Source organism: Rhinolophus sinicus, linkage group LG06 (assembly GCF_036562045.2).
Source record: "Rhinolophus sinicus isolate RSC01 linkage group LG06, ASM3656204v1, whole genome shotgun sequence".
Taxonomy (NCBI): domain Eukaryota; kingdom Metazoa; phylum Chordata; class Mammalia; order Chiroptera; family Rhinolophidae; genus Rhinolophus; species Rhinolophus sinicus.
This window is the reverse complement of record NC_133756.1, coordinates 154463185-154490000: the sequence shown is the minus strand read 5'-3', so window position 1 is coordinate 154490000 and position 26816 is coordinate 154463185. Positions and strand designations below refer to the sequence as shown.

The 26816-nt window shown below is 45.3% G+C and overlaps 1 protein-coding gene across 1 annotated transcript in view; it reads right to left on the bottom strand.

Annotated features, from left to right (window-relative positions):
• The window catches only part of PTPRJ (protein tyrosine phosphatase receptor type J), a 154914-nt gene that overhangs the window by 49388 nt on the left and 78710 nt on the right, over nucleotides 1-26816 (bottom strand). The window lies entirely within an intron of this gene.

Genomic DNA, 26816 nt, shown 5'->3' with positions numbered 1-26816 from the left:
CATATTTATTCCCTTTTCCAAAAACACTCGGTCCCAGACCTTCCTGCAGCACAGCCGAAAATGCCACCTCTCAGCGAGTCCTTCTGCAACCAACCTAGGGAAACCAGTGTCCCTCACTCCCCATCACATCACTGGTGTGTTTTCTCCTCAGCATTTACCTCAATTACCATCAGTCTCCCCCAACCAAAATGTACGCTCCACGAGAACAGACACCTTGTCCCTGCCCCGTGCCTAGAATGGTACACACAGTAGGCACTCAATAAATGCCACGAAAAGAAAGAATGTGCCTCTCGTTTTGGAGAGGAGGCAATCCTGAAGGCCCAGCAATGGGGGAAAGACTAGCCCCAAGGTTCCAGGGCAAGGCCAAGGCCGCCTGGGTCCAGGAGCCTGATTTTCCAGCCCAGCATCCCTTCCCCTAATCCCACCACTTGCACTTATCAAATGGGGATGACAAGGTCAACACCGGTTCTCCTCCCATGGGTTAGGGAGACAAAAGGAAGGGTCTGTTCCCGTCCCATCTCCCAGTGGCCCCGACACCAGTCCTCAGAGGAATCCAGTGTTCCTCTCTCTGCAGGCCCCACAAAGGAGGCCAAGCCTTGCTGATTCGCCTTTGTTACCCCCTCCAAACTTCCCATCCCCACCACCCACTCTACCCTCAAGCCCTCTTCATCCCCAGCCTAAACTTTTTCAGCTCATCTTCCTGCCTCCAGCCATGCCCCTCAATCGATGCTATGAGTCAACCCACACAGTCCAGGATGGATCACAGGAGACAGGGAGAAAAACAATGAGCTGGTTGCTAGACAAGTAGCTCAGAGCAGCATTTTTTTAGGGGGAGTGCTGTAGTTGGAAAACATGAAACTACATGACCTCATGACTCTAGGATGGCATGTCCCCGCCCCTTATAATGTTATCTCTGTGTACATGCATCTAGGCATTCAAATCCATTCAGTCATCCCTCCATCCAAACGTCATCTGAACACAAGTAAGCCCTGGGCCCACCCTCAAACTATTTGCAGGAAAGTAAGGGAAATAACACATGTCTGTCAATAAGTAGTTCAGGGTAGAAAGCCCCGCCAACTCGTGGAACAAGCGATTCTCGAGCGCCTGCATGCGTGGCGCTGTGCTAAAGGCTTGAGTTAGATAGACAGCCTCCGTGCCACGTGACCCTTGCAAACAACACCCTGCAAGATACCCAGCATGGTGGGCACTTCAAAAATACTTTTTAAAAGAATACAATTAGGGCGGCCAGTTTGCTCAATGGTTAGAGCGCAGTGCTCATAACACCAAGGTCGCCGGTTCAATTCCCATATGGGCCAGTGAGCTGCGCCCTCCACAACTAGATTGAAAACAACGACTTGACTTGGAGCTGATGGGTCCTGGAAAAACACACTGTTCCCCAATATTGCCCAATTTAAAAAAAAAAAAAATGCAATCCACAGAAAGCTCATCTTTCTAAAATGAGCTCAAAGCCTCATTGTGCCTAAGGGTGAAATGGGAAGAAACCAACTTCCACAGATTCATACACTAAACGCCAAAATTAACTGCAGAAAAAGGAAGTTGGGGACAAGTTTCCAGAAGTGACAGCTAAGCATGGTGACGAGAATAGCCTCAGCTCCTTCCCCTTCTAAGAGAACCCAAAAAGGCCCTGGTGGTTGTTAATCAGCAAGGATTCTACTGAACTCAACCTGCATGCAAGTAACCTCCCACCACCGATCCCTCACCCAGCGGTGCCAAGTCTCGGTAAGGGAAAGAAGGGAGACTTGCACAGGCTCCATCTCATTTAATCCTCACAGCACCTCGGGAAAATAGGAATTATCATTCCCCTTTTACAGAGGAGGGCACTGAGGCTCAGAGGACACAACCTGAGGTCACAGAGTTTCCTGGTTTGTATAAACGTGCCCAAGGCCCAGGAGGGAAAGATGAAAAGAGCTGCTTGGGATGGAGATAAAACCAGCACTTTCCTCTCTCTATTTCCCTCTGGGCAGAAGTGAAACCAGATAAGGTTCGCAGGGCCAAGCCCAGTGCCAGGGGCACATAGGGCTCCAAGGCGCTTTCCCTTCTGCATCAGAGGCGCCAAGCCCTCTCCCTCCTGGCTTCAGCAGACCCATCGATAAGAGGGGTATGAATGAGCCCACCCATGGTCCTAACTCAGAGACCCCAGAAGTCACAGCTTTGGGACTCCACCTGAATCAGGGGGCAATGTCATAGCAGCCCTATTTGCAAAAAGAGTGGAAACAACCTAAATGTCCATCAACAGATAAATGTTAAAACAATATGTGGTCTATCTATATACAATGAAATACTATTCGACCGGAAAAGGGAATGAAAAAATGATACACTCTACAATGTACATGAACCTTAAAAACATTCTGCTAAATGAAAGGAGCCAGACACAGAAGCCCACATTTTGTGCTTCCATTTATGTGAAATGCCCGAAATAGGAAAATCCACAGAGACAGAAGGCAGCCTAGTAGTTACCAGGGGATGGGAGAAGGGGAAAGGGAGAGTGATTGCTAATGGGTACTGGGTTTCCCTTTGGGTAGTGAAAATGTTTGGAACGAGATAGAGGTGATGTTAGCACAACACTGTGCATGTACTAAATGCCACTGAATTGTATGCTTTAACATGTTAATTTTATGTCATGTGAATTTCACCTCAATTTTTTAAACAAAGATAGTAGGTGGGTAACTGCAGAAGCAAGCTCAGCCACTGGCCGGGAGAGGGAGGGAAGAGGCAAAGGAAGCTTCCTGAAGGAGGAGGTGGAGGGAGTGAGGGGACAAAAAGCAGGTAATAAATAGGGAAGGTGGATTTGGACAACGAAGGGGAAATGAACCACCCTGAACTGAACTAGGAATTAGAAAACATGGGCTGGGCAAAAGAGCCTGACCAAAAGCACTATGGGAAACTGTGAGGATGCATTCTGGTTAAAAAGGAAGGAACTCGAGTTTACTAAGCACCTACTGTGTGTCAGGCACTGAGCTGGGCTTTCTATAATACATCCCTTGTCTGAGCACAGAGTCATGGAATCATGGTTAGGAGCATGGGATCTGGAACCAGACTACCTGGGGAAATCACTTAGAGCCATTATTTACTGGCTGTGTGACTTTGGCCAGGTAACTTAACCTCTTTGTTCCTCAGTGTCTACATCTGTAAACAAAGACGATAGTCACACCTGCCTTGTTATAGTGAGGATGAAATTACATGATCTATGTATTTGCTATTGCTTTCACCATCACCTTTCAAATCTTCACAACAACTCTACAAAGGTATTTTTATCCCCACTTTATCAATAACAGCACCAAGGCTTAGATCCTACTGACAAAACCAATGAGCAATCATAGTCTCCAAAATATTTAAATAATTTGAACAACAGCTCAGTTACAGAGGTGGGCACTGAGACCCAGAGACAGTAAGTGGCTTACCCAAAGACACAGAGCCAGTGAGGAAGCACAAAAACCAGAACCCAGGCCTTGACCTCAATCACTCTAGCCAAACTTCCCCAACCCCTTTTCTCCTGAGATGCAGACCCAGCCCACATGGAGTACTCATAGCTCACCCCTCTTCTTACCACTCCTCTGCAAAGCCGGACAGATAACCCAAGGCTTATGCAGCCCCCATAGCTGGACAAAAGGAGAAAACACTGAGATGAGAGATAGATTAAGCTCACTGACTTAGCAGGAAGACATACTGACATATGAGAAAAGATATGATACTGTTCTCAGTTCTGTCAAGGACTTCCGGTTACCTAAACACCCCAGGTACGATAGAAATCGATTGGTCAACCAGATGGCCAGACATTAACTGTGCCCAAGTACACCCAACCCTGCACAGTAGAATCTTTTCCCCCTTCTTTTCCGAGGAGCATACCCTGCTTTGAGTCTTCCAGCTTTGTTCATAACTCCCCTCCCCCAGAAATGTGTTCTTGTTTCACAACCGCCTTTGGTTATGCTGAAGAGCCAAAGCTCTCTCTTCCCCAATTTGGGAACCACCATCCATCCCAAAACTGTGCTTCTAGTCACAAGGATTCCCCGCCAGGCCCCTAAGAAAACAAAACTATTCACACTGGCCTTGATGCCATCCCAATTCGGCCCAAGCTACTGCCATCACATCAGTGGTCCACTCTGAACACTGGATTCTTTCTACTTCACACTCTCGTCACAAGGATCTCACTAGCTGCATTTACCTAAAACTTCTCAATTCTGCCCAACTCCTCCACATAGAAACACCAAAACAGACCCACACATATTCTCTTCTCCTCTGAGTCCCTCTGTGATTCCCCCTGCCCCTCTTTAAACCTGTCTCCTGGTCTATAAACATCAGAAGACCTTCTGACTCCTCCCTCCTTCATCAATCAAAGGTACCCTCAGTGGCCATGTCCTAAAGATGCTTCCTTGACCAACACAGCTTGACTTCCCACTTCCGTATTGTGGCCACCATAAACCAACTCCTCATAACCCGCAGCCCTAAATAACAGAAACAGCCTCGTCCTAGGGCTGATAAAGACTCAGACCACTTCCATCTTTATTTTTTGAAGCTCTCAGCACACGCACACACATACACACACACACATGCACGCACACACACATACACACACACACACAGTTAAGTGTCAGAACAGCGTTATAGCTGTTGCACTATATTTCTGTTTCAATCCTAGCAGAGTATCGCTGTGACTCCATCTATAATCCTTTACTGGGAACATAAAAGGCCAAAACCTCAATTTGTGAACACCAAAGGTGAGAGCCAGGCCATAGTCCTTCATCCACATACCTGGCTGCCTCTCTTCTAGTCTCTCCCTTCAATGCACAGTGAAAAATAAATGGAAAATCTAGATCAGACTTTGTAAAACATGACAATAATTGTTGGAATCCTGGCAGGGACAGATGACACACTCAACCAGGGTAAATGAGGAGAGCTTAAAAGGGTCTGTAGGGCCGGCCCGGTGGCTCAGGCGGTTAGAGCTCCGTGCTCCTAACTCCAAAGGCTGCCGGTTGGATTCCCACATGGGCCAGTGGGCTTTCAACCACAAGGTTGCCAGTTCAATTCCTCGACTCCCGCAAGGGATGGTGGGCTGCGCCCCCTACAACTAGCAACAGCAACTGGACCTGGAGTTGAGCTGCGCCCTCCACAACTAAGACTGAAAGGACAACAACTTGACTTGGGGAAAAGTCATGGAAGTACACACTGTTTCCCCAATAAAGTCCTGTTCCCCTTCCCCAATAAAATCTTTAAAAGAAAAAAAGGGTCTGTATACATGGGTGTGAGTAGGTTAAGGGAAACCAATAAGAAACAGGCAAGAATCCCAAGGGACCGGCAGTGGGAAAAGACAAGGATGCAGGCTGAGGGGCCGCCTCCCCCCATCTCCAGCTGGGGCCTCCTGCTGGGCTGGCCCCATGGGAAGCTGAAGGCCAAGAGCACCCACTGGTATAGAAAAGGTCAGGCTCCTCCCTGTGGGCAGAGCAGGGTGCAGAGGGGTGGGCAGGGTTCTGTGGCAAAGATTCATGGCAAAGAGCTCATGTCAAACCACCGCTAAGGACTCAGGTAGGCCGGCCCACCGCAGTGATTTCGGTTCAAGTCCCTGGCACTTGTGAGCTCTGGGACTCGAGGATCTCACCAAGCCACCCATTTCATCAATTATAAAATGGCGGAAGGATACATGTACTACAGAACCCACATCTGAGTTCCCGAGGCTCAAACAAGACAAGGCTCCTATATTCCCAGCCTAAGAGCCCTTCCTGCCTCATCCAGCCTCCGAAGCTGCCACCCCTAGCGCATTTGATGACCTTCTGCGACAGCTCAGGCCCCCAGGAGCTTGTCAGGCTCTGAGCTCCTTTCCGTCCACGCCCCTCTTGCCTTTTCCTGCGGGCCTGCACTGCGCCAGGCTCGGGGCTAGGTGCCGAAGATACCCAGGGCACTTCAAGTACTTCAAGTACTTCGCCAAGAGCTCACAGGCAAGAGAAACACCAAAGAGCATGACGGTGCAATGAGGAGAGGCAGCCAGGAGCCCCAGCTGAAGAGGCAGGGGGTGTCCAAGGACCTGGTGCACTTGGGGGACCGGGAGATAGGGGCTCGGTGGCTTGATGGTAACCTACAGGGGAGGAGGGGTAGAAAACACCACCTGAAGTGACCCCATGAGGATACAGAGTGCTGGTCGGTTCTACTTGTTATAATATTAATTAAGCCCTAACTATTGGCCAATCACTGTGCTACGGCTATTACATGCATTATGTCCTTTAAGCCCTAATAACAATCCCAGGAGGCAGGAGCTGTGCTTAGCACCACTGTACAGATGAAGAAACCAAGCCTTGGAAAGAAAGGCTAAGCTCACGACCCAGCATTTTACAACTAGTAACTCTAACTTTCCCGCCCAGGTCTGCCTGACTCTGAAGCTCTTGACCTTCATCACCCCCCAGGAGACACTAACCTGGTTCATCCCTGGACACATCTCAACTGAGACCACGGAACCCAAAGGTGGTTCCAGGGCTGCCTGTCACAAACCACTACTTGCCGTGGGTCTTGGGGACAAGTTCTATCAACTGATTTAAATCGATTGAATTAAAAAGGCTTTTGTACTGTTTTCAAAAGGAGATTTTGAGGGTAAATTCACAAAGCAGCCTGATTTTTAGCAAGTGACAGAGCGTTGGGTTTTCTGTTATACATGTTCGGGTTTTAGGGATGGTTAATAAGTGACTGAATAACACAAAGGGTAACAATAGACTCTTTATCCTTCTAAAACCAAGCCCACACACCATATGACAATAGTTATTTTTACCCACTGACATAATTAACCAAAATGTGAACCGCTTCAAGCAATTTTTAAAATCAAATAGCATTTTATGGGATTTGGAATAAGCACAGATTTCAGTTCTGAAAGCCCATCATTCTTCCTTGCTCTCATCTATCTCCCTTGTGAAATTATCCAACAGCTCCCTATAAAATGGTCCCCTGCAAGGGAAATCACTGATCATGAAAATGGTAGGCAAGTGGGCTCTCCCACTAAACCCAGAAGCAAGGCCCGGATTTGAATTTGGGCCCCACCTCTTATCATAAACGCCATTAAATGAAATTTCCCAAAAGCAGGCATGGCATTATAGGGTGGCCTGAGCACTTGGCCTCCATCCATTTCCATTCTAGAGTCTAAAAGGCAGGAGATAGGCAGACCAGCAGGCAGCATGGTAGGTGCTACACACAGCACAAGACATCAGGTAAAGCAAGGGGAGAATGGGCTGGCTTACTCTCTGCAGTTAAATGGCTCTCTCAACTTTGATGCCGTCAAAAGGAATGGTGGAGAAGGGCCTGCATAATCCATAATTCTGTCCCCCCAGAAAGCCAGGCAAGGCTTCAATGGAAGGGATGGACACCAACCACCATACAAACCATCAGCTGGTTCATCTCTTTCTTCTTGGGTCATTTGGAAGCATGATGAACTCCTCCAAACGCACACAGAACAAAGTAACCAGAGGGGCTATTTTGGTGAGGCCATGTGAACTTTGAGAGGCGGAGCTCAGGATGACCTTAGAATCCCAGGCCAGAAGTTTCCACGGGTATTTTTAGCAGAACTATTTTTTCAAAAAGAATCTCACAAAGAGTGACACATATAGAGCTCCACGTTTCATACATATCTACATATGTATAAATGTATATGTATGCAGACGAATACTTGGATAAAAGCAATTTTTTTCATGATATATTTATTTTCAAGTTCAAGTTACCAGTTTCTTACTTTGAATATAATCGATGCATAACCGAGTTAAGACACTGGTGTTCTCCACTGTATTAAAATTTCAAGTAACACATATCTGGACAAGTGTTTTCATTACAATTTCAAACACAGCCAAATTAGAGGGAGGGGGCATGTTTTTAATGAAACTCAAAGCAAATACTTATGGAACCCCCTGACACTCCCAAAGGAACACAGCTTGAAAACTAGTGACCTACCCAACCCTTTGACTTTATAAAGGAAGAAAGTAAGTCCCAGAATGGTTCAGCAGCTCGACCCAGACCACCCAGCAGAGAGGAAAGCCCAAATCCCTGGACAGGGCTTGTCTCATCTCAAGAAGGTCAAAACGTTGGCAGCCCCAGGCCCCTGTCTAAGACTTTCTCCACATCATATGATAAATCTGGGGGCCCTAAACTGGAGCTCGTTTGTCCAAATCTAGCCCACTGACATGTTTTATTTTACCCACAGTGGATTCTTTTTTCAATTTACCTCCATCAGAACACTATCCTATTTTTCTCCTATTTTTGTGTGTGTATTTTTTTCAACTTTATTGAGGTATAATTGACAAATAATTGTTTATATTTAAGGTATAAAACGTGATGTTTTGGCACAATAGTTCCTAAAATCTTGAGCAAATATTTAAAAATTAAGAGACATAAGCATTGCAAACATCCTGATATTTAGCTTCTCAAAAAAAGAAAAGATGAAGAAATTCTGGCTTTCTTATTTGGCCACATTCAAGCAATTAACCGTATCTGAGTGTCAGCTCTGCAGTGGGGTAGGTGCTTGGAGTTCACCACCACTCCTAGTACTGTCACCTCAACACTGAGAACAAATGGGAGTTGCCAAGCAACACGGCACCCACACTATTCATTTACTCTCTCAAACGGGAGCGCATAAAGGATTGGGAAGAGATGTGGCTTTTCATTATTTGGCTCATTCCATTTATGTATGTTCCCAACTACTCCTGAAGACATTTGAGTTTCTGATCTTTGATTGAAGTGCACCTAGCAATCAAAGTTCATGGGTTGTGATTATTAACGAATTGTTTACTTGCTAAGTTTCTCTCTTAGGAAGAGATCTCTAGCCAATGTCGAACGTGAACAGTGTGTACGATGTGAATATGAAATGAACCATTTTTGCCTGCCCTGAAATTCTCTGCACATCCATGACCTGCCCCCACGCCACCACCATCCCAAGAAAGGAGCAAAACACAGAGCAGAGAGCTCTGATTTTTCAATGAAGACCTTAACTTCCTATTCTTTTTTTTTAGATTTTTTTACTGGGGAAGGGGAACAGGACTTTATTGGGGAACAGTGTGTACTTCCAGGACATTTTTCCAAGTCAAGTTGTTGTCCTTTCAGTCTTAGTTGTGGAGGGCACAGCTCAGCTCCAGGTCCAGTGGCCATTTCTAGTTGCAGGGGGCACAGCCCACCATCCCTTGCGGGAGTCCAACCGGCAACCTTGTGGTTGAGAGAATGCGCTCCAACCAACTGAGCCATCCAGGAGCTCAGCGGCAGCTCAGCTCAAGGTGCCGTGTTCAGTCTTAGTTGCAGGGGGCGCTGCCCACCATCCCTTGCGGGACTCAAGGAATCAAACTGGCAACCTTGTGGTTGAGAGCCCACTGGCCCTTGTGGGAATCGAACCAGCATCCTTCGGAGTTAGGAGCATGGAGCTCTAACCGCCTGAGCCACCAGGCCGGCCCTTAATTTCCTATTCTTGAATCTGAATAATAAAACCATTCCATAAATGCCACCAATTCTCTCCTACCTTAAAGAATGAGACAAAGAGCTAATAGCCACCATTTACTGAGTGCTTGTTCTGTTCAGGGCCAGCTCCTCATGGAATCCTCCCCTTCCCCACCCCGCCCAGCTGGCAGTAGCCACAATCTATGCCTTCCTGACTCCCCAGTCTCCCACATCTCTCCCACTTCCTCCTGGAGGAGGATCAAACATCAGGACCCCAGGTCCTAGCTTTCTGAGCTCTGCCTTCAACTGACCACAAAAAGCTAAGGGGTCTCTCACTAGCTATCCACTCTGGCCAAAGAGCCAAGGCCAGATCCCCTCTCAGAGGCCAGAAAGGCCAGCAATGATTTCAACAAACCCAGATGCTTTTCACACCCTCATAGAACCATCCTGAAATAACACTGTGTTCTCCCAAGGATTTGCAAATATAGGTTCCCACAAGTCAAAGCACCACCCCACTGATTCCCATAGCACTGTGGACTTAGGGAGGACAGAGAACATGGTGGGGTAAAACAATCCACAGGATTTGAGTCAGGTCTGTATTTGAATCCTGGCCCCAGTACTTATCAGCAAGGAGTCTGAAGGCCAGTGACCTCAGTTCCTTCACCTGTAAGTTACCATCTACTCTGTAGGCTTGATGTGGGCATTAAGCGGCATATAGTAGATGCTTTATATGTAGCAGCAAACATCAGTCATCAAGGTGGGAGAGCACAGGAAGTAGGAGGACACACTCTGGAGTCCAGCCCTACCAGCTGCATGAACCTGACAAGCTCCTCGTTCTCTTTCGGCAACAATAATAACAGCACCCGCCTGAGCAAGGGGGTGCTGAAGTACTGATAAGTATTGATAAGTAAGACAGGTATATGGAGATTCGTGTGTGTACGTTTGACAATTTTTGTAACAGAAAAATAATAAATGCTACAAACAGCCTTTAGCTCATAGGATTGTTGTGACAAGTCCTAATTGAAGCACTTCACATGCAGTGAGGGCACCACAAATGTTAGCTATTATTGCAGTTATTACCACTAGCAGGAGCTGGGACAGGAGTCTTCCAAAGGGGAAGCACAGGGAAGGGTGAGCTGCCTTGCAACAAAACTAAGAAAAAGCAAACCAGAAGGTATTTCTGCTAACACTGAAGCAAGAACAGCAGAGAAGGACAAGTTGGTATCTTAGATTCTGTTGCACGATGAGAGGAACGTGGGCTAAAATTCTCAGACACTGCATTGATGTCTTCCACTGCCCATCAGGGCCATCCTGCATCAGTCCGAGGAGAAGGACATTTTCTGCAAACGCACCACTAACCTCAGTCCCCTTGTTGCCCAGCAGGATCTGTCCATTTGGCCGCGAGCACAGGACTCAGGCCCTGCTTCTCCCCACGTGACACGACAATCTCAGGATGGGCTCAGAAATCACAGGTGGTGGTGACCGGCCAGTTCTTCTACAGATTTTTTTGCCTACACTATTCCCTTCCAATTAAAAAGTGCATCACTGAAATATCCAGACAACATAGGAAACTTCAACTGCTTTCCACTCAGCTTTTAACAATACAACCTAAATACAACCACAACCAAAATAAGGTTCCAAGGCAAAGCCATACCACCGTCCTAAGAGAATGACCTTTGATAAAATAGTAACCTGGTAAATTGCATGGGGCAGGTACTCTTGAGTCAGTGACTCCACAAAGTAGATACTTTAATTTCACATCCAAGCAATTGAAAAGAGAACTCAGAGTCATAGAGTACTGGGGTACTGTAGAGCAGACTCAGCAAAGCCTGTCCACGAATGGTGAAGACAGTGATGAGAAGTGCCGGGTGATTTTCAACATATCATGCAGCCTCAAACATGCCCTAAATCAGGTGGCCAGTTAGCTCAGTTGGTTAGAGCATGGTGCTAATAACACCAGGGTTGCCAGTTTGATCTTCGCATGGGCCACTGTAAGCTGTGCCCTTCTTAATAAGTAAATAAAGACTTGCTAGTTCTGCTCTTACTAGCATTTAACTTAAAAAAAAAAAAAAAAAAAAGCCCTAAATCAGAGGTCGGCAAACTGTTTCCGTAAAAGACCAGGCATTACAGATTTTAGGCTTCGCAGGTCATACAACTCTGCTGTAGTACTATGAAATCAGCCACAGATAATGCGTAAACTAATGACCATGGCTGTGTTCCAATAAAACTTTATTTGTAACCATCAAATGAATGTTTCATATCATTTTCACCTATTATAAAGTATTATTCTTCTCTTGATTTTTTTTTTCCCCCAATCATTTAAAATGTAAAAAACACTCAGCTCACAGGCTGCCCCAAAACAAGCAGCGGCTAGAAATGGCCCTCGGGACCGCTGCCCTAAATCACATTATTTACCCTGGACAGAGCCACAAGCACAGACCAACATCAGTTCAGAGCCTGAGCCTGTGGTCTGGGTCTGGTTCTGTATCCTGGTTCCAACAATGACTAGTTGAAGTTCAATCTTCTCATCTGAAGGTAGGGATGATGACACTGCCCTCCCCAAACACTTGAGAAAATTCAAAGAACTGATGTTTGACACAAGGCAAATGTTCAAGAGAGGATTACTCTATCATTATCAACATTGTTTCTTTGCTTTGGGCTAGATTTCAATCAACTCAGGGTAAGAACACATGATCTCTGATGCTAGTCTGAATTTCCAATTGGAAGTCTTTGGTTGATAAGACATGGGAAGGAACAAAATTTTTCTTGATGAATACAGGGCATGTGAGAGAGAAAATAACTTGCAATATGAGTCCACTGGTGACAGAGGATGGTGCCTGGTCGTCAAAACACATTGGCCACCGAGCTTCTTTCCCAGAGCAGCATCCTCTGGGGCCCTGCACATCTGCAGTCTGACGTCCTCTTTCAGCACTTAGCGTAAGCCAACTTACTGTCCCACATGCTCACCTTCCCTTTCTAGCCAGACCACGAACTCGCCCTGGAGGTAAGAGTCACACATTTCAGGTGCACCTGTGCCCAGCACAAGGGTTCCCTTGTTGCTCGTTCACCACTGGCTGACTAGAGGCTTTTAACTGGATCTCCAGGGCCTACACCAGTGCTGGCCTGGCCATTGAGTGGGAAAGCTGAACACATGAGAGTGAACTTCAGGCCCTCGAAGCAATCAACCAGGATAGAGCTGGTCAGTCACAAAGCAGGATAAAGTCTCAGGGATGATCTGTACCACTCAGCCTCTATTTAGCGTTGAAGAAACAGAGGCCCAGAGAGGTAAAGTGATTTGTCCAAAGTACCTGGGCCTGAAACATTCATTTACCTTCGTTCACGGACTGGACCTATATACCAGGTCCCACGCACGTTAGGGACGCAAAGATGACAGTTCCCTACTCTCAAGTTGCCGAAAGAATGGCAAGAGAGACAAAGAAATAAACAGCTGGTTGTTTGGTGTGTTTTTCAACTCCCTTTAAGAACCACTTGATTCGGTGAGGAGAGCAACATGTTCCGTTTGCCACTTTATATCTTCTTCTGAACTTTTCCACATACACATACGCGTACACAGTCTTTTTTTTTTTTTTAACAACAGATGTAATCAATGCCTGCCGTAAAGGAATGTGTGAGTCTTAAAAGCAGGACTCACATTTCAGGTGCGTTTTTCCACATATCAATGTACCTCAAATTCCCTGAATAATGTGTGCTGTCCTCCTCCGCTCTGGTTCGTGCTGGTCCTACTTAAACACCCAGAAAGAGAAAGCTGTCTCATTCCCTCCTTTGCCCAACAACTTCCCAAACTCCACTCGCCAGCACAGCCCGAGCTTTCCTCAGCCGTGAGCTCAGCCCCTCACCTCACCTCTTACCACTTGTGATTGTACCTGTCTGTTTCACTGGCGGCAAACGCTGAGGACTCTATAACTCACACCTAAGTACAGCGCCTGAACTGGCTACTGGACAGCCGGGTGGTAAGCAGCACGGCAGGCCGAGAGAACGCGGATGGGGACAAGATCTAGACGTGAGAAGTGGATTTGATTTGGACAGCAGGAAAGAAGAAGCAGAGCATTCAAGTCAAAAGAGTGTGAGAGAAAAACACAATGGCAAGAAAGCACACAGAAGCGGTTCTCACTTTGGTAGGTATCAGAACCATCTGGGGAACTTGCTAAAATGACAAAGGCCCAGCCCTATCCTACTTCAATCAGCCTGCGCCTCTGTGTTCTTTGTCACCTCTCTAGGTGATTCCAATACCCTCTAAAGTTTGAGAACCATTGGCTTAAGGTATCTTAAAGGGAGAGTGAGAACAGACCCAGAGTCCTCTCTGGTCTGATGTAGCCACACCTGTAAGCTCCCAGGAAAGCCCTGAACAACTCCAGGGGGTAAACTGGGAGTTGCTTTGGTTTGAGGAAAACTCAACCCAGAATAAACTGAAGACTTCCTTTAATGAACTTTAAACAAGGGAGGGCCTGGTCTTCTGGAATCCAGGCAGAGTTTGCCCAGGGGGTTCCAGTTTGCCCAGGGGCTAAAACCACTCTACACTTGTTGGAGAAGGTGGGTCAAAGGGAGTGTTTCCCTCAGATGCCTTGCACATTTCTGGCAGCTTTTTCCAGTTCTCCCTTCCACAAATCCAGCAATCCAACAAATCTTAGAAAGTAATCCCATCAGCCTACATAGGACTTTGGGCTAAGAGTGATTTTCCACACTGATCAAGAACTTGAACCGTTTTCATATTGAGGTCAGAAGACCAATACTCTGTCACTCCACACTTAATAAACTCTTTTCCTGCCCGTTGACTGGCACCATCTGTTCAAACAACACATTATTGGTTGCATTTGTGGATCCCTTACTTCTCCTTATGTGTTTTCAGGAAACGAAATTCAACATGTACAAGACATGATGGATAGAAACACATTCTGTAAACAGCAATGAGCTGTTTTGGGTTCCAGCCAGACCTAAAGTGAATGAGTCGGCATTTTGCAGAAGAACAGATGTGGAAGTCAGACCTGGGTTCAAATCCCCACCCCACCACCTATGAGGTGGATGACACTGGGTGAGTCACCAATTCTCTTGAAGCTTTATTTTCCACATATTCATTGGGAAAATAATGCTGCCTGACCTCCCATAGTTATGGCAAGCAAGAACTTCCATAAGGTCTTGTACAAAGAAGATGCTTAATAAATGTTAACAGGTTATATCCCTAAGGTACACTCATCTTCAGCAGTAGCAATATGTAGCTTTGAACAAAAGATATACAACACACACACACACACACACACACACGCATTTTACCCAGTCGAAGATAATTATTAACTATTAACAATAATTACCGCATTGTACAAATAAGTTGCATTATATAAAAAGTCACTCTCTTCCAAAGTTTGCATTAACAAAGACAAAGCTAAAATTCTCAAAGTCTCATAAGTCCAGTCCATCTTTCTTTGCCATCTAATAAAACACTTTTTATTTCCTTTCATGGGCTTAAACTTCACTAAAAGGCAAATTGTCTGAGGGCATGCCTCTGAGACAACAGGACTCTGTGTGTGCTCAAATAATCCCCTGTTCCAGTTGACTGTTTTCTATTTTTCTGAATAGACACTGTACAGAATCGGGAATCAGAAACGGTCCTGTGATCTCCCTAATTGCTTCCACAGACAAGTCCAAAATGGGTAAATTTTTTTCAAAGACACAACTGACTCAAACCCCAAATGCTCCTCAAGGAGCTCTCAGCTTCCTCTCCCACAATGGTGTGGACCCCCCTCAACCAGCCCTCACCCCAGGGCTGGGCAAGAACCCAAATGGCAGAACGGGCTGCCCCACCAGACAAGACCCATCTCCGCCCAGCAAAGGCCAGCATTCAGAACGGGAAGGCCAGGAAGTGGAAGACAACGTGTTCTTGGGCGTCTGTCCTCTTGTTACCCTGAAGTTGACCCCACGTCGGATCCACAAGCTACCAACTGGGGAGTCGCTGTGCTACCAAGGACCTCTGCACCCCAGAAACATCCCTGAGGGCCACAAACAGACTTCACACACACACACACACACACACACACACACACACACCACAGCAGACACCGCAAACCAGCCCACCCAATTTCAGATCTGACAGATGTCAACAGAGACTGAGGTCTCCGTCTTCCCAACATTTTACTGGAATTCTCCAAATTCCTTTTATTAGATATGCAAGGAAACAGGCAGGGCCTGTTCATCAAGAGGTGGGGCCCCAGGAGAGGCTCAGGTCTTATCAGTAAACAGTGTGAGGTCCAAACTTCCAGCAAGTTTGACATCAGACGGAGAACGCTTGATTTCAGACATCAACCTCCGTCAAAGCGATTTCCCCATTCAGTAAACTTAATATGCCAGGAATCTCTTATTACGGTACTTAGTAAGCTTGAGAAATAACCTCATCGCCATTTTTTTTTTTTTTAAATAAAGATAATTAAAGCTCCAGAAAGGTCATTTTGGCAAGATCTTTTGGTGACACACTATTTGGGATCTAAGAGGGAATATTCCATTCTTACAAGTTTTAACAAATTAAATATCAAGAAAACAATTTTACTTGGTCCTCCCTGTTCAAAGGAAAATTTCCCTGCTTGCACTGTGGCTTCTGACATCCTGCCAAGTTTCAGACACTGAAATATGAATGGGATTAAAAAGGATTAAGACAGAGTAAATGCTATTAACAGCTCTTCTATTGCATGCATCTATCTTACTCAGGAGCCAATGACCCACCAGGGAAAAATAAGGACTGACAGGGAACTAAGCATGTTCAGCACCTGCTCACTTGGGATGGCAAGGTCAGCAGTTAATGCTGGGCTCTCTCCAGCCACAGTTGTGTGTCTGTCAAAGGTATGCACCATTCATAGTGACAGACAATCAAATAACACTTCATCATGGGTCATCAGAACTGCAAGTGCCATTAGCAATCAGTGTGTTCTCTTTTCATTATTTTCAAACAGCAAAGTCCTCTTGACAAATTAAATCTTACGTGAGACTCAAATAAAACCAGATAAGATGGACAACATTATAAGTAAGCCTTAATTTTAAAAGTTCAAATTAATAACATCCACTTATGATGGAGCATCAATCTATTTTTCAAAACAGTACCCTGGGCGAACATAAAAATCTTCAGTCACGTGTTGTATCTCATGCATTTCTGGGTTTCATTTGGCTACACAAAATCAATAAAATTCTGATTCCCAGAGAGTGTAGCTGCAAATGGTGAAAGTTTAATAATTCATCTCAATTAAACCAAGATCAGAGGTTTTATTCCTAAGAGCATCATAAAAAAAAAAAAAAGAAAGTTAAGTCAACAGTACAGAGAAGCACATGGGTAGCCTCCAATGTTCAAAGTTTGGGTTTTTTTCCCAGCTATATTGAGATATAATTGACATATGACACTGTGTAAGTTTACGGTGAACAATGTGGTGATTTGATACATGTATACATTGTGAAATAATCACATCAAGGTTAATTAACACATCCATGACTTCGCATAGTATGTGTGTGTGTCTATGTGCTAAGGATATTTGAAATCTACTCTCTTAGCAACTTGTAAATATACAACACAGTATTGTGTTAAAAGTTTTAAATAATGAAAAATAAATTTTAAAAAAAAGAAATTTGAACGAAACATTTAACAGAACTCCTGAAACGTTTCACAAACTACCCATCTATACTTTTAATTTTATACAAACTCTACTAAAGAATTTTAAAAGGGAGTGAGGGAAACAGTCCCTGACTCTATGAAGCCAATATAATCTTGATACTAAGACAGACGAGGACATGAGAAAGGAAAATTACAGGCCAACCTCACACATGATCATAGCTGTGAAAATCCCAAACAAAATATTAGTAAAGATGAATGTAACAACATATGAAAACAATAGTATCATGACAAAGTTGATTTATTCCAGGCATGCAAGAATGGCTTAGAAATAGAAAATATAGCATTCATTACAGTATCAGATTAAAGGAAAAAAACACAAGGTCATCTCAGTGGATGCAGCATTTGATAATAGTCAACACCCATACGTGAAAAATTCTTAGCAAATTCAGAGTAGAAAGGAATTCCTTAACTCGATAATCTACCGAACAGTTACAGTAGTCATCATTCTGAAGCCAGGGGAACTGAGGAAGAGTCCCTTTAAAATCAAGACCAAGACATGAATTGTCACTATACCTCAATGAAGGGGGGCGGGGGGAGATCCATGTTCAAGACCAAGAGACAGGATGCTCACTGTCACCCCTTCTGTTTATATAACAGACAAGAAAAGGAAAGGAAATAAATAGATAAGAATTAGAAAGGAGGAAATAAAATTCTCATTGCTTACAGTAAATGAGATAACAGAATTGGCTGTATAGAAAACAATTTAAATCTCTAGACACGTTATTAGAAATAATCAGAGAATTTAATTTAGCACAGTTACTAAATTAAATGTGTTTCCATGTATCAGTTATAAACAAAAGACATAATTCTTTTGTTATCATTTATAATAACAAAAACCTATGCATCTAATAAAAGATATGTAAACTTTGTATGGAGATAATCACCAAACTTTATAAAAAGACTTAAAAGAGGAGAGATACACCATGTTCCAGGACTAGAAGACTCAGTGTTGAAAGATGTCAATTCTCATTGACTCAGTTATCGAGTCAATGCAATCCCAACCAAAATCCAAAGGAGGTGGGGTTTTTTTCAGTAAGTTGATCCTGAAATTTAAACGGAAGTGCAGAAAGCCAGGAAGTGCCAGGACCTCCTCCTGAAGAATGAGGTGAAAGGATTTCTTCAACTGCCTATTAAGACTTATTATAATGTTAATAGTAATTAACACATGGAGTGCTGGCACAGACAAACTGACCAATGAAACAGAATAAAGAACCCAGAGACAAACCCACCCACCTCCGGAAGCTTGTATATAGCTCACGTGGCATTAAAGAGCATTGACAAGAAGAAGAACTCATCAAATGGGGCTTGAAAATTTGGTGTCCACATGGAGAAATGTGAAACTGGACCTCTGCCGTCACACCATACCAAAATCACTTCTCAACAGATTAAAGACATGAAAGGCAACATCCTGAAACTTTTAGAATAAAACAGAGTAGAAGATCTTTATAACTTCAAGGCAAGGAAATATTTCTTAAAACCTAAAAGCATAACCATAAAAAAAAAAGTGAGTGATAACGTGACTTCATCAAAACTAAGAAAGGACATGTAAGCTCTGTATGGAGCTTATAGTTTCTTAAAATATCTTAAAGAAAGTGAAGATGAGCCCCAAACTGAGAGAAGATGCAATGCAGATAGCTAACAGAGAATTAAGCCTCAGAATATACAAAGAGCTTCAGTAAATCAATAAGATAAAGCAAATAACCCAACAGGAAACAAAAAATGATTGAAAGCCCTAAACATTTCACTGAAGAAATCCAAGTAACCAATAAAGATATAAACAGCTGCTCAAATGAACACCATAAAAATACATCATCTTATATCCACTGGATTTGCCAAAATGAAGAACTCCAGTGATGGATCAACAGAAACTCTCAGTGCTGATGGGAAGAAAAATTCGACACAATCACTCTGGACACAACTTGGCGGTTTTGTGAAGTTCAACTTCATCATAGTGATTCCACTTATATAAGAAAAGCAGCAATTTTTTAAGACGCACCATTCCATTCACAGGAATAAGCCCCACAGACAACCTCAGTGCACACGACCAGGACACATGAACAGAACGTGAACAGCAAACCATGTGCAATAACCAAAAAAAGTGAGTAAAGCCAAATAACCATCATTCAGGAGAATGGATAAATAAACTGCAGAATAACACACTGGTTAACCGTTTATACCCATAAAACTGAATTAACCGCAGCCAACACACAAGAGGGATGAATATTCTAAAGACAATGCTGAGTAAAAAAAGCAAGTCATAGAAAATTGTGAGATCCCTCCTTACTAAGCAAAGCTAAAAAACATATTGCTTAGGTATATGCACAAATATATTTTTAGAAACTTTTAATGTTGAAACGTGATACACATAATTCAGGACAGTGGTCATCTGTTTGGGGGTAGGCAAGAGATAGGCTAAAAAGGACCCCAGGTCAATGAAATGAGTGAGTGGTAGATTGGCAGGTGTGCACTTGATTAATGTACTTGTAACTCAACCACATTCTTTCAGATGATGGAAAATTACACGAGGAGAATGTTTAAACCACTGACATGATCCACTATCTCAGGTATCGTCACCCATGATGATGACAGCAGCCAACTTTATCAGGCGATCGCTAAAGGCTGGGCGCTGCTCCGATTCTATAGACGAAGAACTGGAGAAGTTAGGTGACGTGCCCAACGTCGCCCTGCCAGGTGGGAGGAAGAACCAGAGGACACAGCCAGACCTCCTCACTCCTGGCCAGTGCTCTTTCCACTGTGCTCGCAGCCTCACTCCACACGGCCTGTGAGTATCTGGTGTTGGCCTCATCTCCCCAATTAAGTGTAAGTTCCCCTCTGCGTGCCTAGCACATAGTAGGTGCCCACTAAATGCAGGCTGGATGCGCACGTGAAGTCCACCAGGGCCTCAACAGTAACGTGCTCTGTCGTTTAATGTAGATCGTCATAAGTTAGTCCATGCACATCCATGGACACTGTAGAACCAATGGCTTTATCTGATTATCAGCTAATCCTCTGCTTCTAGAAAAGTGGTTCTTAGCTGACAAAGTGGCCACAGAAAGGTAGGTTGCTGGTGTGAGAAATACTACCCCTAATCTGTTACTAATAAGCTTACAAATGTTTGGTATCTTGAGGAAGCAGAACAAATCCAGAGCTCGCTCCAGACAGCCATCACTGGCACAGTTCAACAGGCCTTTACTAGGAGGGACAAGGGCAGGTCTATAGCCTGTGTGCAGGGTAGCGGTGGGGAGGTACTGAGGACCGCCGCTGGCCTTGAAGGAAAAAGAGAGGGGCTCGGGGAGAGAGAGCTAGAAAGGGAAGTGAGAGAGAAGGGAAGTGAGGAGAGAGAAAGGAAAAGGGCTAGGAAGTCAGCAGCAGGCTGGTCAGTTGATGGGCCGGCTGGGTGAGCAGGCGATTGGCTATCTGCTGAGGGGGCAGGGGGCAGTGCCGGAGGCCGCGGGTAACAGAGCAGAGCAGAGGCCCCCTCCGACTCCAGAACTAATGTAAGTCAAAAGGGAAACGATGTCCGTGGGTCTGGAGACCTGCCTCCCGGTCCTGGATCAAACTACCTGTCCCAACCCTGCACTCAAGACGCCTCACCTTGATAGGGCCTCCGTACTTTTGTCCATAAAATGAGATCTGTCACCCCTGCTTTCTAGCTCACAGGATTGGTCGAAGATCCAATGAGCCCTCTGCAAGCTGTACTCTTCAAACATGACGTTTACAAAATTTTCCTTTCTGCAAAAGTCCCTACTTAACACAGTCTTTCAGAAGTAAGCGGTCATCTTTTCCGTTTGGCAACTACCTCTCCACCCCAGAGCAGTGGTTAGAAGTTCCTGCATTTCTGCATAACATCCAGGGGAATCAGAAATAACAATGTACACTGCAAAGACTACAACCTACACGCTGCATAGGGGAGACTACACGCTCCCCCACAGAGCAGCAACGCTTCAGGTCTGCTCCGACACTCAGCAACCTCTCCCCATCCTGGGCCCGAGAAGACAAGCGTCCAGCTTTCCTGTGGTTTGGGGACGGGACAGCATCCTATGATGGCAAGAACAACCTGAGCAAAGAGCAAGGTGCTTAGAGATCACTTCATCCGGTTGGCTCACTTGGCCTTGACTTGACATCAATCCTAAGGGAGCAGGTGTCTCGAGAAATGTTTCAGTCACACAATGGGACAAAAGGTCAAATCTGGAGCAGAGAGGGAAAAGAAAGTCACACAAACAACTACATGTTTTTCACTTAGAAGAGGCCTTTAGATGGGAGTCATGGTGATAACAGCTGGGTGGGTGACTCCCAACACTGCTAACTAAACAAGGCCCATCCTGCCCTCAGGTTTTAAAGCGTTTTATTTGGTAACCTAACTGTTTAAACACACACACACACTTAACTCCTCATGAGGAAGTAATAGAAGATGCAAATTTATGATAATAACAATAATGATATGGCAACAGCAGCCCTTGACCGAGCTCTTCTCTATGCCAGGAAACTTTCCAACATTGTAAGTAATCCTAATAATTTACAATCCTAATCCCTGTAAGAAAAGGGATACTCTTATCTCTGTTTTACAAATTGGGAAATTGAGGTCAAAACGCAGGAATGGCCCAAGACCACACAACTAGCCTGTAGTCAGTGGGGCTGTTTTCTCCAGCCCCCGTCCTCCTCCAGGCAGCACCTGTTGCTACACGGACCATGTCTCCCCACCTTTTATGGAGGAGTCAGCTTCCTTGCAGATTGCAGACATGCTCCGAGGCAAACAGGTGAATGCCTTCATCTTTGGAACATGGTCTGATCAAGGGCCTTTGGTGTGGGCAGCACCTCACTGCCACGCACAGATACTCAGTGGGGGGGACAGGGAGTGTTTCCTAAAATGCTAGCTGTCCTGAGGGGGACGCACCAGCAGGTTAAGAACTGGGCCCGCAGAGTCGAGGAAGCGGGACTGACAGCTCCAGGGTGTGGGCACCCAAGGAACCCCAATAGGGAAAGCTGGGCCCCCCAACCACACCCTCACGGAGCCCACGCTCTTTTCAGGAAAGAAAGGACACTGGTGTGGTGGGTCAGAAATAAGGGCAGCACCGCATTGCTCAGGGAGACAGCGGCAAGGCCAAGGGGTGTGGGGCTGGGTGTGGGGGTCAGCGTGCACCCACTCGTGGCTGTGGGGACCATGCAGGTGCACAAGGCCACCCTGGTGGCACAGACCGTCTCTGAGGAAGGCTGCTGTGCTCAGCTCTGGTCAGGGACACAACACCCAAGCCTTCTCCTTGTGGGTGACTGAGAGGATGAGGCAGAAATGAAAGCCAGCCAGCCAGCCCCTGATTAAGTGTTGGAAGCTTCAAGAAGGGCAAGGAGGGGGGGGGGGGTGTCAGAGATCTGGGAAGGAGAGCCCACCTTAATCCCTCCCTGAAGTGGACGGAGGAGAGAAAAGAATGTGTCAGGAAGAAGGGGAAGGTGCAGACCACCTGGGGCTGAGCCTTCATTCATTAGCTAAAGATGGGCCAGGTGGCAGCACTAGCGGGCTGGGGATACAAGGACAGTGACATGCTGCGTCTGCTCTCAAGGGCTGCTCCGGCTGACACTGGGGCATTCAACAGGCTGTAAATTAAAGAGAGTTCCTTTGACCCACTAAGACTTGGGGGGAGAGGGGGGAGACTGGGGAGAGGGGGGAGACTGCACACCTCCTTTGCTTTAAGACATGTTTTCCCACATTTCTCTTGAATAGTAACACCCAATATTGATTGTGAGCTGGCTATAAGGCGGCACTGCTCCAAAAAATCTTATCTGTGATGTCTGGGGTATACTATAATTAGCCCTATTTTATAGATGGGGAAACGAAGGCACTGCATGTCAGTGGCTGTGTAACGCCCTAGAGCTAGGATGTGACAAAACCAGGCCTGGAGCCCCACCACCACCACCACCACCACTGCTCTATACACTCCATAAAAAGTCGTTTCATTTACTGAACTTCCCTAAGTTCCAGAACTGTGCTAAGCATTTCACCTTTGTTATCTCAGTAAACCCTCCCCACAGCCCTTTGAGTTAAATGCATCATCTCCATTTAAGAATTTCTATATGTACCGTATGACATCAACTAAATTATCTTAACACATTTAAACAAATACTGAAAACACACACACCAAATCGTGAACAGTGGTCTCCTTGGGTACTAGGTTATACGCAACGTTTTTTAAAAATGAGTTTCTGTACTTGCCATCATTTCCATATGGGGCATGGCTTCCTTCTACAATTGAAAAATGGGGTTTTGTTTGATTCCATGTAACACACATTTGGGAATGAATAATAACCCAAATAAAAATGTTCAAAGTGGTTCTCAGACACAGCAGACAGCCCTTCTGGATGCACAACCCACTGACAAGGGATGACAAGTGGAGCATCCCCAAAATTAAGAAAGGCCGTGTGTTACCTGAATAAATAACAGACGATAAACTCTTCGCAGACTTACTAAAGCAAAGCATGTTGGCTGACTTGGCCGAAGCCCATGCAACATAAATTTCCTTAATATGACATGCCAGGATGGAAACTGCTTTTGCTAAGGTCGCCCCAAGCCAAGCACAACAGGCCTTAGTACAGAAGCCACATGCGACTCCTGCCTTTGTGCACAGATGGGCTGATCACGGACACTGAATTCATCCGCCCTGCAGGACACAGACTTCAGAAGGATGCTCAAATGAGAGAAGACCTCAGGGCGGTCTCGAATCGGGAACCCCAGCAGTGATGGCCACCACCTGGGGAGGGCCCAAGAGCGAAGGTGGGCATTTTGCAAAGAGCACTTTACCCGGGTCTCTAGGACGAGCCCGTGGCAGCAGGCCAGAAGTGTTTGGGGCCATTCGCCAAGTTACCATGCTTCCTTCATCTGTGAACATATGGAGTCACTAAAGTGTCACTGGGAGAGCATGGTAGAGCTCAGCTGAGGCCAGGGCCATTCCATTCCCACAGATAATTTATGTCCGTTATTACAAGGCTTCAAGGGGGAGCATGGGATGTTCTTTGGTGTCTAAATCTGACTGTACATCATGAGAATTTCTGCATGCTTGCTACTAGGCAGTATCTCTGTTCAAAAGCTGCCTCTCAGTGCCCCAGATGCGAAAGATGTTTGTCAATCATCCTGGGTCTCTAGGAGGGAGGCAGGTCCCCTCAAGAAATGGAAAAGCACCCAAGTTGTGTGCATAGTATTGGACTCTTGGCAACCCTCCTAGGTCCTGTGCCTGGGACTGGGGACAGGGAGGCTCAGGTCAGATCTTTGAAATAATTCAACCGTCAAAGAGAATGATCACCAAGAGAGGGCTGAGAAATCAACACAAACAACAGGTGATATTACTTCGAATGACAAGTAGAGAATACGGGGACCGTGCTAAACTAAAACCCTTTAACTGATGTCACTCACTGACGCACGTAAGAAACTATTTCTGAATGGGGAAGGGGACACAAAGAGAAGAGCGTTCCCTTTGCTCTGCAGCCAAAATCTCTCCTAAACCAAATCATCTCACTAAATCCTCGTGTTAACTCTTGGGGAGGTACCCCAATTTCCCAGAAAAAAGAGCAGCTCGTAAGTGGCAAAGGCGGCATTTGAACGCAGGAGTAGTTACCTCGAAACCAGTGCTCATAGCCATCCTGTCTGGGTCTTAGGCCTGACTCGCCTCAGATTTGCTGGATGACCTTGGGCAAGTCTCATGCACTCTCTGAGTCTCGGGGTCCTTACCTGTAAAGTGAGGGGAACATGCCTGGACTGATTCCTAAGGTCCCTTGTAACCCTGACATTTTATGATTTTACCTAGTGGTGGGGGGGCTTGGATTTCACAGATCAGTGCAAACATTACATACTCAAAATATTACGGGTCAACCCGTAATGTCAAATAAAGGGTACTTACCACCTACTGCCATTCTTGTTTCACAAAAGGAAATACTTTCCCCCTAAAAATATAGGAAGGACATATTCTGATGAAAGGACGATCCTTGGAATTGACTTAGTGTCATGAGACTCTTAGGATGTTTGCCCTTATTTTTTTCTTTTTAACACTGACCACGGGACACTTTTCACAGGCTGTGTGTCAGTCTGCAGACCACTGTCATATGCATTTCTAACCATGTTAACCCTAGGACACTATCCAATGCTTTGCTTGGCACACTGGAAGAAAATCCATTTAATCGCAGAATAAATTGGTATACTATGAGTTGTACAAATCAATTATCAAGGCTGCTAGAAAGAAACAGCACTGATCATCATAATAATTATTATTATTTAATTTTATTATATTTTTTCATTATTATTATTGAGGCAGGCAGGATGCTCAGTGTTTCACATGCATCGGTTCATTTAATTCTCCATATTCAACTTCTGCCCATTTTCTATCCAGGTGTACAGTTCTCCAAGGGCATGATGATATGGAAATATTTTCTGATTGGAAAGAACAGATTTCAACCATTTTCATGGCTCAACATGGAGTCTCTCTCTCTCTCTCTCTCTCTCTCTCTCTCTCTCTCAAAGCACATTGCACTGAGAAGAGCAGCAGGAAGTTATAGAGGAACAATTAAAATAAATACACACACACTGTGTCTTCCTGCAGACTAGCTGGTCAGTCGGGAAGGACAGGTGGCCCCAGGCTACTGACCTCAGTTGCTCAATAAATCCCAGGAAAGGCCCCATGTGAGGTCCCTGCTGTCATCATGGACTACAGGGTAAGGAAGGAAAGCTCCAGGCTACAGCTTGGACACAGTCTAGGACCCAGAATCAATGTACTTGAAACTCTACCAGCGTCCTTGCCTCAGGTCTCAAACAGAGAACCTCGGATCTTTGGCCCTCTGCAAGACGCCATAATCCCTACTTCTGAAGTCCTCCATGCCTCACAGGCGAACCTTGTTCAGCTTTAAGCCTCATGTTTTCCCTGAAACCTCGTCTCACTGTTTCAATTCTCACTGATCTCTTTCAGAGGGGCAAACCGAGCTAACACACAGAGAAGGTTCCAAGAAAATACTAGAGCCGGAGGAGACCCAACACATTATCTTACCACCCACCCCCAGCCCCCAGGCCCAACTTTTAACAAATGAGAAAAGCAAGGCCCAAGAGACAGCAACTTGCCCAAAGCCATGCGGCAAACATATTATTCGGACAGGCACCTCCCAACATAGTAGATGCTCAATAAACACTAATAATCCTCCAATTGAGAATCCCATATGCTCTACAGGATCAATGCAGCCCCTTCCACAGCCCGTGAGGCTCCATCTAGACAAGTGCCTCTTAAACTGTTTGGTCTCAGGACCCCACTATGCTCTTCAAAATTATTGAGGACCCCAAAGAGCTTTTGTTTACAATACATCTATTACCTGCTAACAAAAATCATCTTTAAAGTAAATGATACTTTCAATACAAAAAAAAAAAATCATGAAAGGAACGGCATTATTGTAGATTTTTGCAAGTCTCTTTAGTGTCTGGCTGAAGAAGACAGCACTGGATTCTCCTATGTGCTTCTGCATTCGTTCACAAGGTGGTTTGATATGTATTTTTTCTTTGATACTACATGAAAACGTGACAAATGGCAGGTATTTTTCTTTGTTTTGTTTTTAATGAATTTTATTGGGGAATATTGGGGAACAGTGTGTTTCTCCAGGGCCCATCAGCTCCAAGTAGTTGTCTTTCAATCTAGTTGTGGAGGGCGCTGCTCACTGGCCCATGTGGGAATCGAACCGGCAACCCTGTTGTCAGAGCTCGGGCTCTAACTAACTGAGACAT